Below are 13,757 nucleotides of genomic sequence, written 5' to 3'. Positions count from 1 at the left end.
TTAAACAATTTATAAACCATTTTTCCATTACTGAAAATGACAGAACGCATATCTTTTGCCGAGGCAACAAAAAAAGAATGACATATTTTTGAGAAGCTAAACATTTGCCCCAAAGGCCTTCGTTGTAGTTTGATCTGACTGTCAGGTTGTGCAAAGCTGTAGCTTTTATCGCTCTGTTCTACTCTTCAGAGGAATTTCTTTATGAGAGATTTGTGACAGCACTAACGTAAGTTTCCTGTACGTTATAGTTTTTGTCCTAACAGCGTTGAAAGCTGTAGTTATGTGTTACATAATCCAGAGCAGAAGAAGTAGGTCACAGGGTAAAAAACAGCCCGTGAGGTCACTGCCGGTAAATGATCCTACATACCTGTGCTTTTTCTGGTCTGACAGCTCCGCCTGCTGGTCACACGCTGTTAATACAAGATAAGTGTGCAAGAAAGCTGGTTGATGTCAGTGAGGAATGAAGAATGGTTTTCTGAAACAATAAATAAATCAGCTTTAAGTAAAAACATGCTATTAACGAAGCTAGATAAAATGTTTACAAAAATCTTCTATACCACAAAAAGTTCAACCTCTCTGTATACAGATAAGAAAAAAATAGACAACTTATTCTAATTATATTTTATTGTAATAACTATCCCAAACAAAAACAAAGGATTAACAATTAACAAAAAAGACAAGATGAATCTCTTAATTATTCACAGTTTCAGAATTTTTCTTTTTTTTTCTGTCAGGGATTTTATAGAGCAAATGATTTTTTTCCAAAAGCTCCAAATGGCTCTTTAAACTCTCGCTCTCATTTGTTCAGACAATAGTGTCGGTTGAGGAGCGTATCTGCAGTGGTCATTTTCTGATTTCAGCCCTAACTCAAGGATTAGCTGGAACTGAAGTTAATTGCTTTAGACCAATGAGGCTGAATTAATCCTTTGATTTTTGGACTTCTTATAAGATTGGAAAGAATAGGGAGAGAGCGAGAGAGAGAAAGAGAGAAAGAAAGAGATATGAAGTGAGTGAGGAGATAGAGAGAAAGAGACTGAGAGAGGCAGAAAGAGAGAGAGGGGGGGCTAAAGAGAGAGAGAGAGAGCCGGAGAGATAAAGGGAGAAAGAGGGAAAGAGAGAGAAAAGGGGTGGGTGTAGAGCAGGGGTGGGCTTTTTTTTCCTTTTTTTTCCCATGGGACCACATGAGAAACAGAAAATATTGTGGAGGGCCAGGGAAAAATGCCTAACTCAATTCTATATAATATTAATTGTATTTCATTATAATAAGCAGTAAATAGCATTGTTTTGATAGGCTGGTAGGACTGGTACGCTCCTAACGCTCCACAAATTCACAAACTATATTTAATCGTTCAAATGTTCAAACAGGTCAGAGCGCAGAGGCTCAGGACAGAGCCTATGGAATCAATTTTGAGCCAAATAGTTCAAAGAACACTTATATACACACACAAAGTACAATATATATAAAATACATCAATACAAAAGTCAGGGAGCACAAACAAGAAGACTGGAATCACAACCAAAAAAAAAAAAAGCATCAAACAGAGAAAAGACACGGAACAAAAAAACGACAGAGGCAAACTCAAATATTTTACACAATTAATTAAACAAATAATTTGATTACAAATGTATTCATTTTATTTAATCATTCTTATTTTTTGTTAGATTTTTAAAATTTGGTATTTTGAGTTATACTTTTTTGCTTGATGTTTTAAAAGTGTTCTTTGAACTATATGGCTCAAAATTGATTCCATAAGAGTTGGGCATTTGAAACATCAGATGCCTTTTCACTTCCAATGAGAAGAGAAAGTGGTTTGCTTTTTATTTTGGGAACTGATTAAAAGGCGGAGTAATTTTAAATCTTACATAAAACTGTGCATGAACAGACCATAGAAGCGATAGTGTTGATGTTAAGTAACTGTCTGTGAAGAGTGATGGACAGAGAGTGACAGAGAAACAGTGTGTAAGTGACAGACATATCAAAATATAATGAAGGAGAATGATTGGGGTATTTAAAATAAACTTTGTTTGACCTGAGTCAAATGTAATTTTGTGTTAAAATGAGAGCAATGCATTGTGGGTAGCTGCTCGAGGTGAGCCCAGTTCTCATCTGCGTCCTGACCTGCAGTTTCAGGCAGGATCCCTGTTAAGTTTCCATTTCACTCTCAGAGGGGGGCTCAAAGCACTGAGTCCAAATTCACCCTAAATATCTTTATTTCTATTGGTGAGAATAAACTGACTTTTATAATTATGGGTCTATGAGCGGTTTCTATGACAACGGCAGCAGTGAACAATTTTGGGCTCCTTTATATTAGCAGACTCTCTCCTTCTTATTCACTTGTGCCAAATTCATATCAAAAGGTATTATATGTTATTCATGTATTGTGGACTATCATTTTAGATCTCTGATTTTTCACATTTTATATGATTGGGCCAGCCTGTTTATTTGTTCTTGGGAATAAATTTAATTTATTCAGACCAGATCTTCTCCAACATTTCCATTAAAACCATCAGTTAAATACCACCAGCAGAACTCAAGTTGGATGACTCCAGGTCTAAAACAGGATTTAGGATTAACTGGTCCAACTTTAAAGCAGCACTAACAAAGACTAGAACTAAAGAAGACCAGCGGACTATGTGCACCAGAGTGTGAGAAAAGCATCATTCTTTTTTGGAATTGCAGCTATTATGAGTTTTGTCTATTTGTAATATAGATCTTTGGCATCCAGTTTGCTCCACTGTAATGCAAATAAAATCTATCCATATAAGGTAATTGTCCAATGAGCAAACGTCAGTCCCTATAGTGTTCATCTGATTCATCTTCTCCTGAGAGTAACGAAGTACAAAGATGGATGGAAGACTTCATAAGATGCTGATGGAACATTAAAGGCCCACATGCAGTTTTCTAATTTATGTCATAATGTTGCACCAGAATCATTTGGATAATTTCAGCTATGGAATCTCTACTGGACAAAAGATAAAAGGTAGCTGTTAAATAACTGTTTAATGACATCACAAGGTGGAACTGAGCATTTTGACCTGTGCAGAATGTAAACAGACTATTCAGATTACTCAAACATGTGAATGAAACAAACACAACTCTTGGTATAGTTTTTAATGAGGCACCAACATTCTAACATGGCTAAAAGCTCACAAGGTCATAATAACGGCCTTTTATTATAAATATAAAATATGAATGAGTCATATTTTTTGAGAGAAATAGTTTGATGGGAGATAATGAAGTACATACTGACATAATTACAAATAATAGATCCACCCATAGAGGGCAGTACAATGCAAGTTTTCATTTTTGTGTGTTTTTGTATTCTCCTTAAATAAATGACACATTATAGGGTAAACAGAAACTGTGGCCTGGCCCCTCTTGTCTCCGTGGAGATAGATAATTTAAATGCCCAACTATGTAACATTCCAGATAAAGTAAAAGTAAAAACTATGTCCATGGATACTATGAAATGCCAACACTTTATTGAGCACCCATGGTTAATAAACATATGTGATTATTAGCAGCAACAGAGACACCAAGTCTCCCAAAGACCATAGAATAATGAAGAACAGATTGATAATGTGTAGAACTTATATCAAGAGTGCTGCACGTCTGAATTCTGCCTCATCTGTACAATACAATACAATTACACAGACAAGGACAGATCAAGCTCACTGATATTCTCGCTGACAAGAGAGAACTAGGACTTCCATCTCCAGTATTGCCTTTGTCAAGGAGGGAACAAAGCTAAGCCCATTATTAAGATCAGGGCATTCTGCAGTGTGCAGGCTCAGGAGCTCAGGGCTGACCAGATGTCTTCATTTTTCAGATTTATTAAAATACACTGAGGCTTTGTTATTTTGTTCAGTTTTATTCAGGTGCACATGAAAGATTAGCACATGTAATTAGCCTGTAATTAGGAAGTTAAATCAATATAGATGATTTTACTTGAGCATGAAAAAATGCTTTTCCTTGAGAAATTTCAGAGAAACATTTTCTTCTTGTTTCATATTCAAGACAGAAGTGCTCAGAAGTAACACCAAATGGACCCAGACGATCTACCACTGATATCATTAAAGTGCAAAGTGCTGCCTTTATGGTGAGAGTGAGGGAGAGGGAACAGTACCATGGATAAAATGTATGGGTTCCATTTGTTCTGGATGGCTCCTCTTTTTTAGTGTCTATATTGTGGTGCTGCCACAGCCAGGGTCTGTGCTAGTGGAAAATAAGAGGCACAGTTCCCCATCACATCCATCAGGGGACTGACCTTCTGTGCCTCACACGAGTCTCGGCCTTGGAGGCACAGACAGCTCCGCATTCACTGCGACCATTATCACAGCGATCATTAATCTCCCGCTAAAAGTGCGCAGTGTCTCAGATTGATGCCGAACATGAGCGCAGCCCGCCTGGTAAAGGGCCCACCAGTGTCATAACCTTGTGATAATGTTTCATTTGATCCTCTCCTGTCTCCACATACAGTAGCCTAATGCCTCCACTGGAACATAGGGCCCATAAAACTCAAGACTTCTTTAGAAAATGAAAGAGAAGCTAAAGGCCCCAGAGGCTACAACAGGATTACAATCACACACAAACATAAAAGACATTCACTTTGTTCACTCCTCTGTATTTTTTATGATAATGCTTTTTAACGTAGACCTAAGCCTATTTGAATGAAAACTATTTCTGCATTCAAACTTAATGACAACACAGTGTAAGTAAAGCTAATAAATGAACTATTTGTATGTGCATTCCCCCCTCTGAAACTAAACCCACAGCAAGGGACAAACAAACAAACACACATTAGATGAATTAGCCTCACCACTAACACCAATCACAGACATGGTGCACAGGGGGAGACTGCAGGGTCATCATAGCTCCATCTCACGGCCCATGTGGAGGTGGAGCATTAGCCTGTGTGCAGATGAAGTGCAGCAGAGGCCTGGGGTTAACACTGAGTTAAGCACCACAGCTGCTGCTCGTGCATTTCCTCTGAGCACCTCGCCTCCCTCTGGTGGGTCTATATCACAGAGAGCAGACCTGAGGGGGCACACACGGAAGAATGCAATATCTGCGCTAAGCCTGAGCCCCTCTGGAGCTCTACACTTTATATTTCATCTGGTGATGTCAGCAAGAGCCCCGAGCTGCTCATCAACTCAACTACGACCACTGCTACACTCCGCACTCAAACACAGTATAGCTCTGCAGGAGGACAAGCTCGCACAGGTCAGAGGATTGATCTCATGTTAAAAACTCAACTTTTAAAAAACACTGGATGTTAAATGGCCCATATTATGCTATTTTCTGTCTATGTCATAATGTTGTTTCCTCATCAAAAACATACCTGGAGTTGTGTTTTGTTTCATTCACATGTAAACAAGTGAAAATGCCAGTAGAGAAAATGCCAGTGGAGTATCTTACCAACAACAGTGGAGCTGATCAAACTAACAAGCTTTTTGTTTGGTGGGCTAATGTTTCTCCATTGAGCCGTTGCTGTCAAATGTTCAGTCACTAAATCACTATGTTTCAACATGAGCGCTTTCATTCAGGGCACTGACACTGACACTCACTAGATAGATAGATGTTTAGATAGATATTTTATTGAACCCCAAGGAAATGTAAAGTTGGCAGCAACACAGAAACAAACAGAGCAACAGAGCAGAACAGATCTTTAAAGTCAGCAGTCCATAGAAAGACTGAATAGCCTACAGCTGCAAAATGTCAAACACAACAGGACATCACAGTTTAGTGCAATGTTGATAATTATATAGTCACTAATATTCTTTTCCATTATTACTGAGCTCACACCTATATTTCTACACTGCCACTAGCAATATCCCCTTAAATGCTCCTTATATTATGGAAATGTGCCACAGACTGTTGTAATATAAATGCTGTATATACCAGACGTATTCAAAAAGCATAATAAAAATGTCTCAAAACACCAGTGACCCTGCTGTGTAGGCGTGTACTCTTTTGACCAGAAAAAAAACTTTACTGCCCCCTGCAGGAGGAAACAGGACTGACTTTGACCCACACAGAGCCTGGAGGAGAAGATGGACCTGATGTCTGTGCACAGTAAATATGATCTTAGTCACAACAATTTAATGAGAAACAGAACATATTGTGGAGGGTTGGGCAAAAAAAATAAAATAAAATGCTTAACTCAATTTTGCATAATATTCATTGTATTTCTTTATATTTTTGACAAACTGGTAAGACTGGTAAGAGTATATGTTATGACTAAACTAAAACACTAAACTATAAAAACACCTCTAAAATAAAAGCAATGCAGCTTTAGTCCATGCATGAGGTACAATTATAAAATATGTTTATTTTGTAATCCTAAATTAGCTTAAATGGGCTGGTCAGAGTCAACAAAAAGGCTGTAGGTGGCCCGGGAGCTGTACAATGCCCAGGTCTGTTCTGTAAAAATAAACAAAGCATGGCCCATATAAAATTTAGACATTCTTGTGTGCTGATTAGATTTTCACATTTTTCACACTTAAAATTATCATATCATATAGTGAGGTTAAGGTACACAAACCTTTGCATTTGACCCATTCTTCAATGCAGATACAGTGCTGAGCAAGACAGGCTTGACCAGGACTCCCCTGACATGGGTGATGCAAAGAAAAATACAATCCCCACTCACAAAATCTTCTTGCTGTGAGGCAGGAGTGCACAGTCAAAACAAAATTAAAACAAGTTTATTTATAAAACACATTAAAAACAGCCTAAGCTTACCAAAGTGCTGAACAACAACTGCAACAACATTACAATACAACAATAGACCCAAAATGCCCATCCATTTAGAATCACTTTAAATGTCTAACCTTTTAAATAATGCCTGTATTTTGTCTGATGACTTTTTTTAAAATATGTACTATTTTTTGATTGTATTCCTTGCACAATATCTTTGAGTGAAAAGCACTCTATAAATAAAATGTAGTTTTTTTTTAATTATTATTATTAATAGTATAAGTATTATCATAGTCAGTATTGCTACTTATCAGAATGTGAGAGGTCAACACCTAATAGAGTTGATTCTATTCTTCAACACAAGATCTGCAGCGTGAATGGAACGCACAAGGCCCTGACATTCCTTCACTCAGGAATTCTCATGTGTCCGGTGCACACTTAGACGCTGAAGGCCTTTATGACCGTAGCAATGATCTCTGTAACACATCAAACACAATATGAGTTCCTCCTCCCTCAGACAGATGCCCGCTCCTGGCTCCTCTCTCCTCTTTTCATTATCGCGCTGGCCATTCGTCAGACGCCACATAGACACTGAGATTAGGATCGGTCACATGTCAGCTGGCAGCCTTCATATACGGCCATAATGTTTTGTGAAGGTAGACAACAGCTAATGTAGCCAGAGAGATGCAGGTGAGCTCAAGGTGATTCATGAAAGAGACCAACTGTACGTGCCCCTGGGGAATACTCACTGACATGTTTTATTTTACACCTGCCATAAAGTCTTGACTCTGAAATAATGCAGAGCTGAGGAAAGAATTTTGAAAATGCCTGATTAATATGGGTACAATAAATACTAATAAAGTACAAGGTTATGCTGGTCAAATGTATGAATGGTCATTTTATAAGTTTTAACATGTTTAACGGTCCTATATTACACTAAATTAACTCTTGTGAGCTTTGAGCCATGTTATGATGTTGTTATCTCCTTAAAAACATACCTTGAGTTGTGTTGAGTTTCATTCACTTTCACATTTGTTGTTTAAGTTATTCTTTGTTATTATTAGTCTGTTTACATCTCCAAAGCTCAAAAAGCTCTCGAGATGTCATGAAGCGGTAGTTATTGAGTTAACAGTTACCTTTTACCTTTTGTTCAGCAGAGATTGGCAATTCCAGAGCTCATCATCCAAATGTTTCTAGTGAAGGTGTATGTAACACAGTGGAGCACTTCCTGTATTATCAACAAGGTGTTTTCTGTTTGAAAAAAGAACTCAGTGTAATATGCAGGGTTTGTGTGAATGCAACAAAACACAATGTTTTGAGGAAGCATAGATCCTTTATTTTGGTTTGATTTATTATGTGAATTCATGCAGTTTGTTTATAAGGTTGGACAATATTGACAAAAAACATATCTTTTTGGGAGTATCCTGATAACTATATTCAACTATGTATTATCGATATGATGTCTACTGGCATAAAAAAGGCAACTCTTAGTTCAGGACCAAATCCTTCCCTGTAATGGCAACATCATAATACTAAATAATAATAATAATAACAATAAAAATACATTCTTAAAAAAATTGAATAGCTTGATTCAACATTAGTTCCAAGAGGAAACACAGATAAGTGGCAATCACAACACAAAAATCACTCAAAAAGAGAGAATTATTTTTTATTCATTTTTGAAGAGCGAAAAATCATAACAGCAATTTATTTGTTTAACCAACAGAAAGTTTGAAAATCAAACAATGAAACAATCATAACAGTGGAGTAGATCAACCAACATTCAGGTAACGGGCTCGGCTCTCTCAGCTCATACAGTTCATTATTAAAGGATCCATATTACACTGTTTTCTGAGTTTCTTTGTTTTGTTTCAATGGCAAGTTTAACACACAAACCCTGCATATTTAGGCTGAGGTCAATCTCTCAAAGAGAAAAGTCTCTGTTCCACTTTGTGATGTCATGTGGTAATACAGGAAGTGCTCCAGTGTGTTTTTACATTCCACACACCTTCATTAGAATCATTTGGATGATTTAAATGTCAATCTCCTCTGAACAAAAAAATAAAAGGAGCTGTTAACTTGAAAACGAGATCTTCATGGCGTCACAAGGTGGTACAGAGCATTTTGAGCTTTGGAAATGTAGACAGACTAATAATGCAGGATTAGTGTGAATGAAACAAAACACAACTCCAGGTTTGTTTATGATGAGATAACAACATTCCAACTTGACTTAAAAGCTCACAAGAGTCAATTTTACATAATATTGGGTCTTATCCTATTTCTGACACAGGGCTGAAGTTTAATCAAAGAATACTTTCATATCATGTTAATAAAACCTTTGTTTTGACAATGTAGATTCAAGAAGCCATGTTGCACTTTGTTCTTCAGTCTGCATTGATAACAAAGACACAAGATCCTCTACAGAGGATCAAAGCCAACAGAAAGCTTTAAGCACTGCTCTCATGGTGTTGTGAGCCTAATACCAACCAACACCTGAGTTTTAACAAGGTGCATTTGTCAGAGAAAACTTTTGCCGACATATTTCTCCAAAAGGTTATGGAGTTCAGTCGGCATCAAAGCAAACAGCGTTATATGAAAGAAAGCAGAAAATGGAAACATGAGCCGTACCTTTTTATGTCAGATGCCCTACATGAAATATTCAGCCATGTTTGTTTGTCTTTGATGTCTGATCAGGTGTTGGGTTGTGCTAACACATATTTGACATGAATGACGCCAATCTGCAGAGGTGGGTAGAGCAGGCAATTTATGCACTCAAGTCACATCAAGTATTAAATCAAGTCTTAGAGTAACATTACAGTAAAATACTCAAGTAAAACTACAAATTAATGGTCCAACAAAGCACCCAAGTAAGAGTAATTTGGGGAAAGTACTAATGAAGTTAGAGTGATTGCAGCACATCTGATTTATAACTTGACGTTAATTAAATTTTGAGGACAAACCTTTAAATAATGCACAAATCCTGCTATTTAGACCAAAAAATGAAAAACACTAAATCATGTCTGAAGGAGCGGTGCAAGAAACATAAATTACAGACTTACTCACAGTGAGCAGAGTAACCAACCTTTACTCAAAAGTACTGTTACTGCAAACCAAATATTACCCAAGAGAGAGTACAAGTATGCAGTCTGAAAACTGCTCAGAGAAGTACACTTTCTTCCTCTTTTTCACTCAGGGAATTTGTTGCTGACAGTGGACACGCTTATACTGTAATACCAAACTCCTGAATACTCAAAAATACATTCTCCATTCTATATTTCTGTTTACCTTGAGAACATTGTAAAGGCCGTATAAAAAACCTTGCAGACAGTACATTTTATGAAGATAGACATTTCACATGATAACTTTACATAACACATCGGCAAGGAAAGTTTATTTGTATAGCACGATTCGTACACAAAGTAATTCAAAATGCTTTACAGAATAAGAAAGACATTAAAATCACAACACAAACAAATCAAAACATAAATAAGCATCATAAAATTAACATTAAAGGTCCTAGATTCTGCAAAATTGACTCTTGTGAGTTTTTAACCATGTTAAAATGTTGTTATCTCATCAAAAACATCCTGGATTATTAGGCTGTCTACATCTTCAAAAATCAAAATGCTCTCTTTTCCACTTTGTGATGCTATGTAGCAGTAGTTTTCAAGTTAACAGCTACCTTTTACTTTTAGTTCAGGAGAGATTGACAGTTCCAAGACTGAAACAGTCCAAATGATTCTAGTGATGAAAAATGGGCTACTGGAACACGGCGGAAATGGTGAGATATATATATATATATATATATATATATATATATATATATATATATATATATGTCATATTTAGCGCGTTATGTTTTTTAATCGTTTAATCTCATTTTTAATCTCTAACTTTAGTGTTTCTGTATGCGAGTTGCTTTATTATAAAATCTGTTTTTATGTGTTATTGGGACAATAACACACACACACACAAAAAAAACATATTTATACATTTTTTTATTTCGGTAATTCCACTCATTGCCGGAAACCCACACAAAACGCGCGCAGTAAGAGCGATGTGAACGTCATGTTAAAGTTGGCGGCGTCAGTTGCACAATGGACGAGGTCGAAGAGCCAGTAGAACAGAGGCAGCAGTGCACAGGTAAAAACACATTCGTGTCTTGGAAATTATTCTCCCGACGTGAAATATAAAAGAAAATAACTAATATAATATCGCCTACAACTTAAATGTCACTGGTGAAAAACAACCTGCATAGACTCATGATGTCTGCACTACTGTCCTATAGTGACCTGCCACATGAGGGACATGACACAAACACACACAAACACAAACACACACAAACACACACACACACACACACAAAACACAAACACACACAAACACACACAAACACAAAAACAAGCACACACAAACACACACAATACACACAGACACAACACACACAAACACAAAAAACACAAACACACACAAACAAACACCACTTCATCATCGTCATTAACCTGAGAACGCGCGGACCACGTTTCCTTTCGTAGACACTGCGCGGACACCGACGTGCTCCCGTGAGCCACGTGTGGATCGTGTTTTCTCGCGTACGCGGCGTAAACCGCGCTTCCTCCTGTGCGCCTCTAAACCAGAACTAACACCAAGACTAAAACCAGGACTAAACCAGGACTAAACCAGAACTAACACCAAGACTAAAACCAGGACTTATCCAGTCCAGGACTAAACCAGGTCTAAACCAGGACTAAACCAGAACTAAACCAGAACTAAAACTAGATCTAAAACCAGGTCTAAACCAGGACTAAACCAGGACCAAACCAGAACTAACACCAGGACTAAAACCAGGATTAATCCATTCCAGGACTAAACTAGGACTAAAGTAGGACTAAAGTAGGTCTAAACCAGGACTAAAACAAGGACTAAAACCAGTGATCTCATATATAAAGCATTTCTCTATCAATAATATTTTTAATATGGTTAAGGAAAGACTGGACTTTTATTGTCTTTAAGTAGACAAAAGTTATTATGTTCAGATTTCCTCGTCTTTTGCTACTTTACAGCAAACAGTTTCTTATTCATGGAGACTTGGGCTCAACAGCCAATTTGGAGAGATTTGTTAAACAATAAATGACTTTATAAAAGTCACTTTTTTTAATCTATATCAGTCTTTTGATCTGCCACAATAATGTAATAATGAATTTAAATGAAAATACCTCAAATTGAAGGCTTTTCTCAGCAATTTTTAGGTGAGATTAAAATGAGATTAATTAGATTAATTAATTACAGATCATAATTAATTAATCTCTCAATTTTTTTAATCGCATGACAGCACTAATATATATATATATATATATATATATGGCATAGGCAAGGCAAGTTTATTTGTATAGCATAATTCGTACACAAACTAATTCAAAGTGCTTTACAGAATAAGAAATACATTAAAATCATAATAAAAACAAATCAAAACATAAATAATCATGAAGATTAAAATTAAAAAAGAGAGACATAAATTGGAGAGAAGAGTGCGGAATGAAAAACATATATATATATATATATATATATATATATATATATATATATATATATATATATATATATATAAGAAGCAAATATGCACCCTTTAAATTGCCCTAATTTGATGTTGCAGCCTTGGAGCAGGAACAGCCAAAGCAATGACACATACATAGACTTTACCACTCAAATTATACAAAACACTTGCACTAGACATCTCATAATTTTATCTTACACTGCTGTCTTGTGTCTTGTGGGCGGGACTCGTGCTCTTCTCAGAATCAGAACGCACTTAACATTAACATCTCTGTACCCCCTTTAGTGTGATTGCGGTTTTCCAACATCTGAAAAACTCAAACACATGAATAAACACAGGGCTTCATCTGAGTGAGCTAATAATGATATATTTTCCTCCTCAGTCAACCCAGTGATGGATGAAGGGAGCTTGAATACGAATAAGGCTTTAAATGATAGACTCCACGCATCAATCCCTTTTGTCGAAACATAAAAATACCATCAAAGCTTACGAGCGAGGGTCAAAAATGGTGTTCTGTCATTAAGATAATCCTTCCGAACACTACGCACACACCCGCACTGTAACTCATCCGAATCAGGGCACTTCACTGCACTGAGCGGCTCCTTATACGACAGTGCTGTAGATTAATGGCTTAATTACGGCTGTTTAGCTATCAAGCGTAACCTTTCCGCACGCACTGTTTGCTTGTTTTTCATCATAATGCACGCCTAATTACCTTTGCATTCTTCCTGTGAGGGGGGAAATTAAAAGAAGACACTGCCGAGGTGACTTTGGGAGCATTTTTGGTAATATAGAGATGCTTGATGTCTTGTGAAGAAAGGTTAATATATGGACGATCAAATCACGTGTGCAGTAGTGTGGGAGTTATTTAACAGTGAAAATTAGTGTATACCTATTATGCAAACTTGACTTTTTAGAGTTTGAAACTATGTTATAGTTGCTTTCCCTCACCATTTACTCACCTGAATACATTTGGAGAGATTCCTGCATGTTTAAGCAATGTTAATTTTCATTTTCAAGATGCCATTTTGATGTTTTCACATTCCCTGTTATACATACACCTTCATTAAAACCTTTGGATGATTTCAGGTCTGGAATAGCCAATCTCTACTGAACTAAGAATCTGTTTACACGAAAACGCTTGCGGGTAAAAACGACATAATATTTTATTGGAAGTGCCTTTCTTTTAGATGGTGACAGTGTTTTTGGGCTTAAAAACACAAAAATCTGAAACCACCCTCAGAGTGTAAAAGTTTGATATGCTCCGCTGTAGTGTTTCCGTCTACACTGCCCAAGACGCAAAACTCTGGTCAGATCTGCTTACGTTGCATACGGGTTTACGTCACATACAGGACACAGAAACAAACACGTTGGATCATTTCCATGCGTTGGACCTTCAAGATGCTCTGGCAGCTCTAATAAATTTACAGGAGGCATCCCAACAAATGTACAGAATATGCAGAAATATTATCAGTTAACAGAGAAGGATCTGCAATTAGCTCT

Source organism: Boleophthalmus pectinirostris, unplaced genomic scaffold, assembly GCF_026225935.1.
Source record: "Boleophthalmus pectinirostris isolate CB_2022bp ecotype Guang Dong unplaced genomic scaffold, ASM2622593v1 HiC_scaffold_4, whole genome shotgun sequence".
In the NCBI taxonomy this organism is placed as follows: Eukaryota; Metazoa; Chordata; class Actinopteri; order Gobiiformes; family Gobiidae; genus Boleophthalmus; species Boleophthalmus pectinirostris.
Note: the sequence above shows the minus strand (reverse complement) of the source record.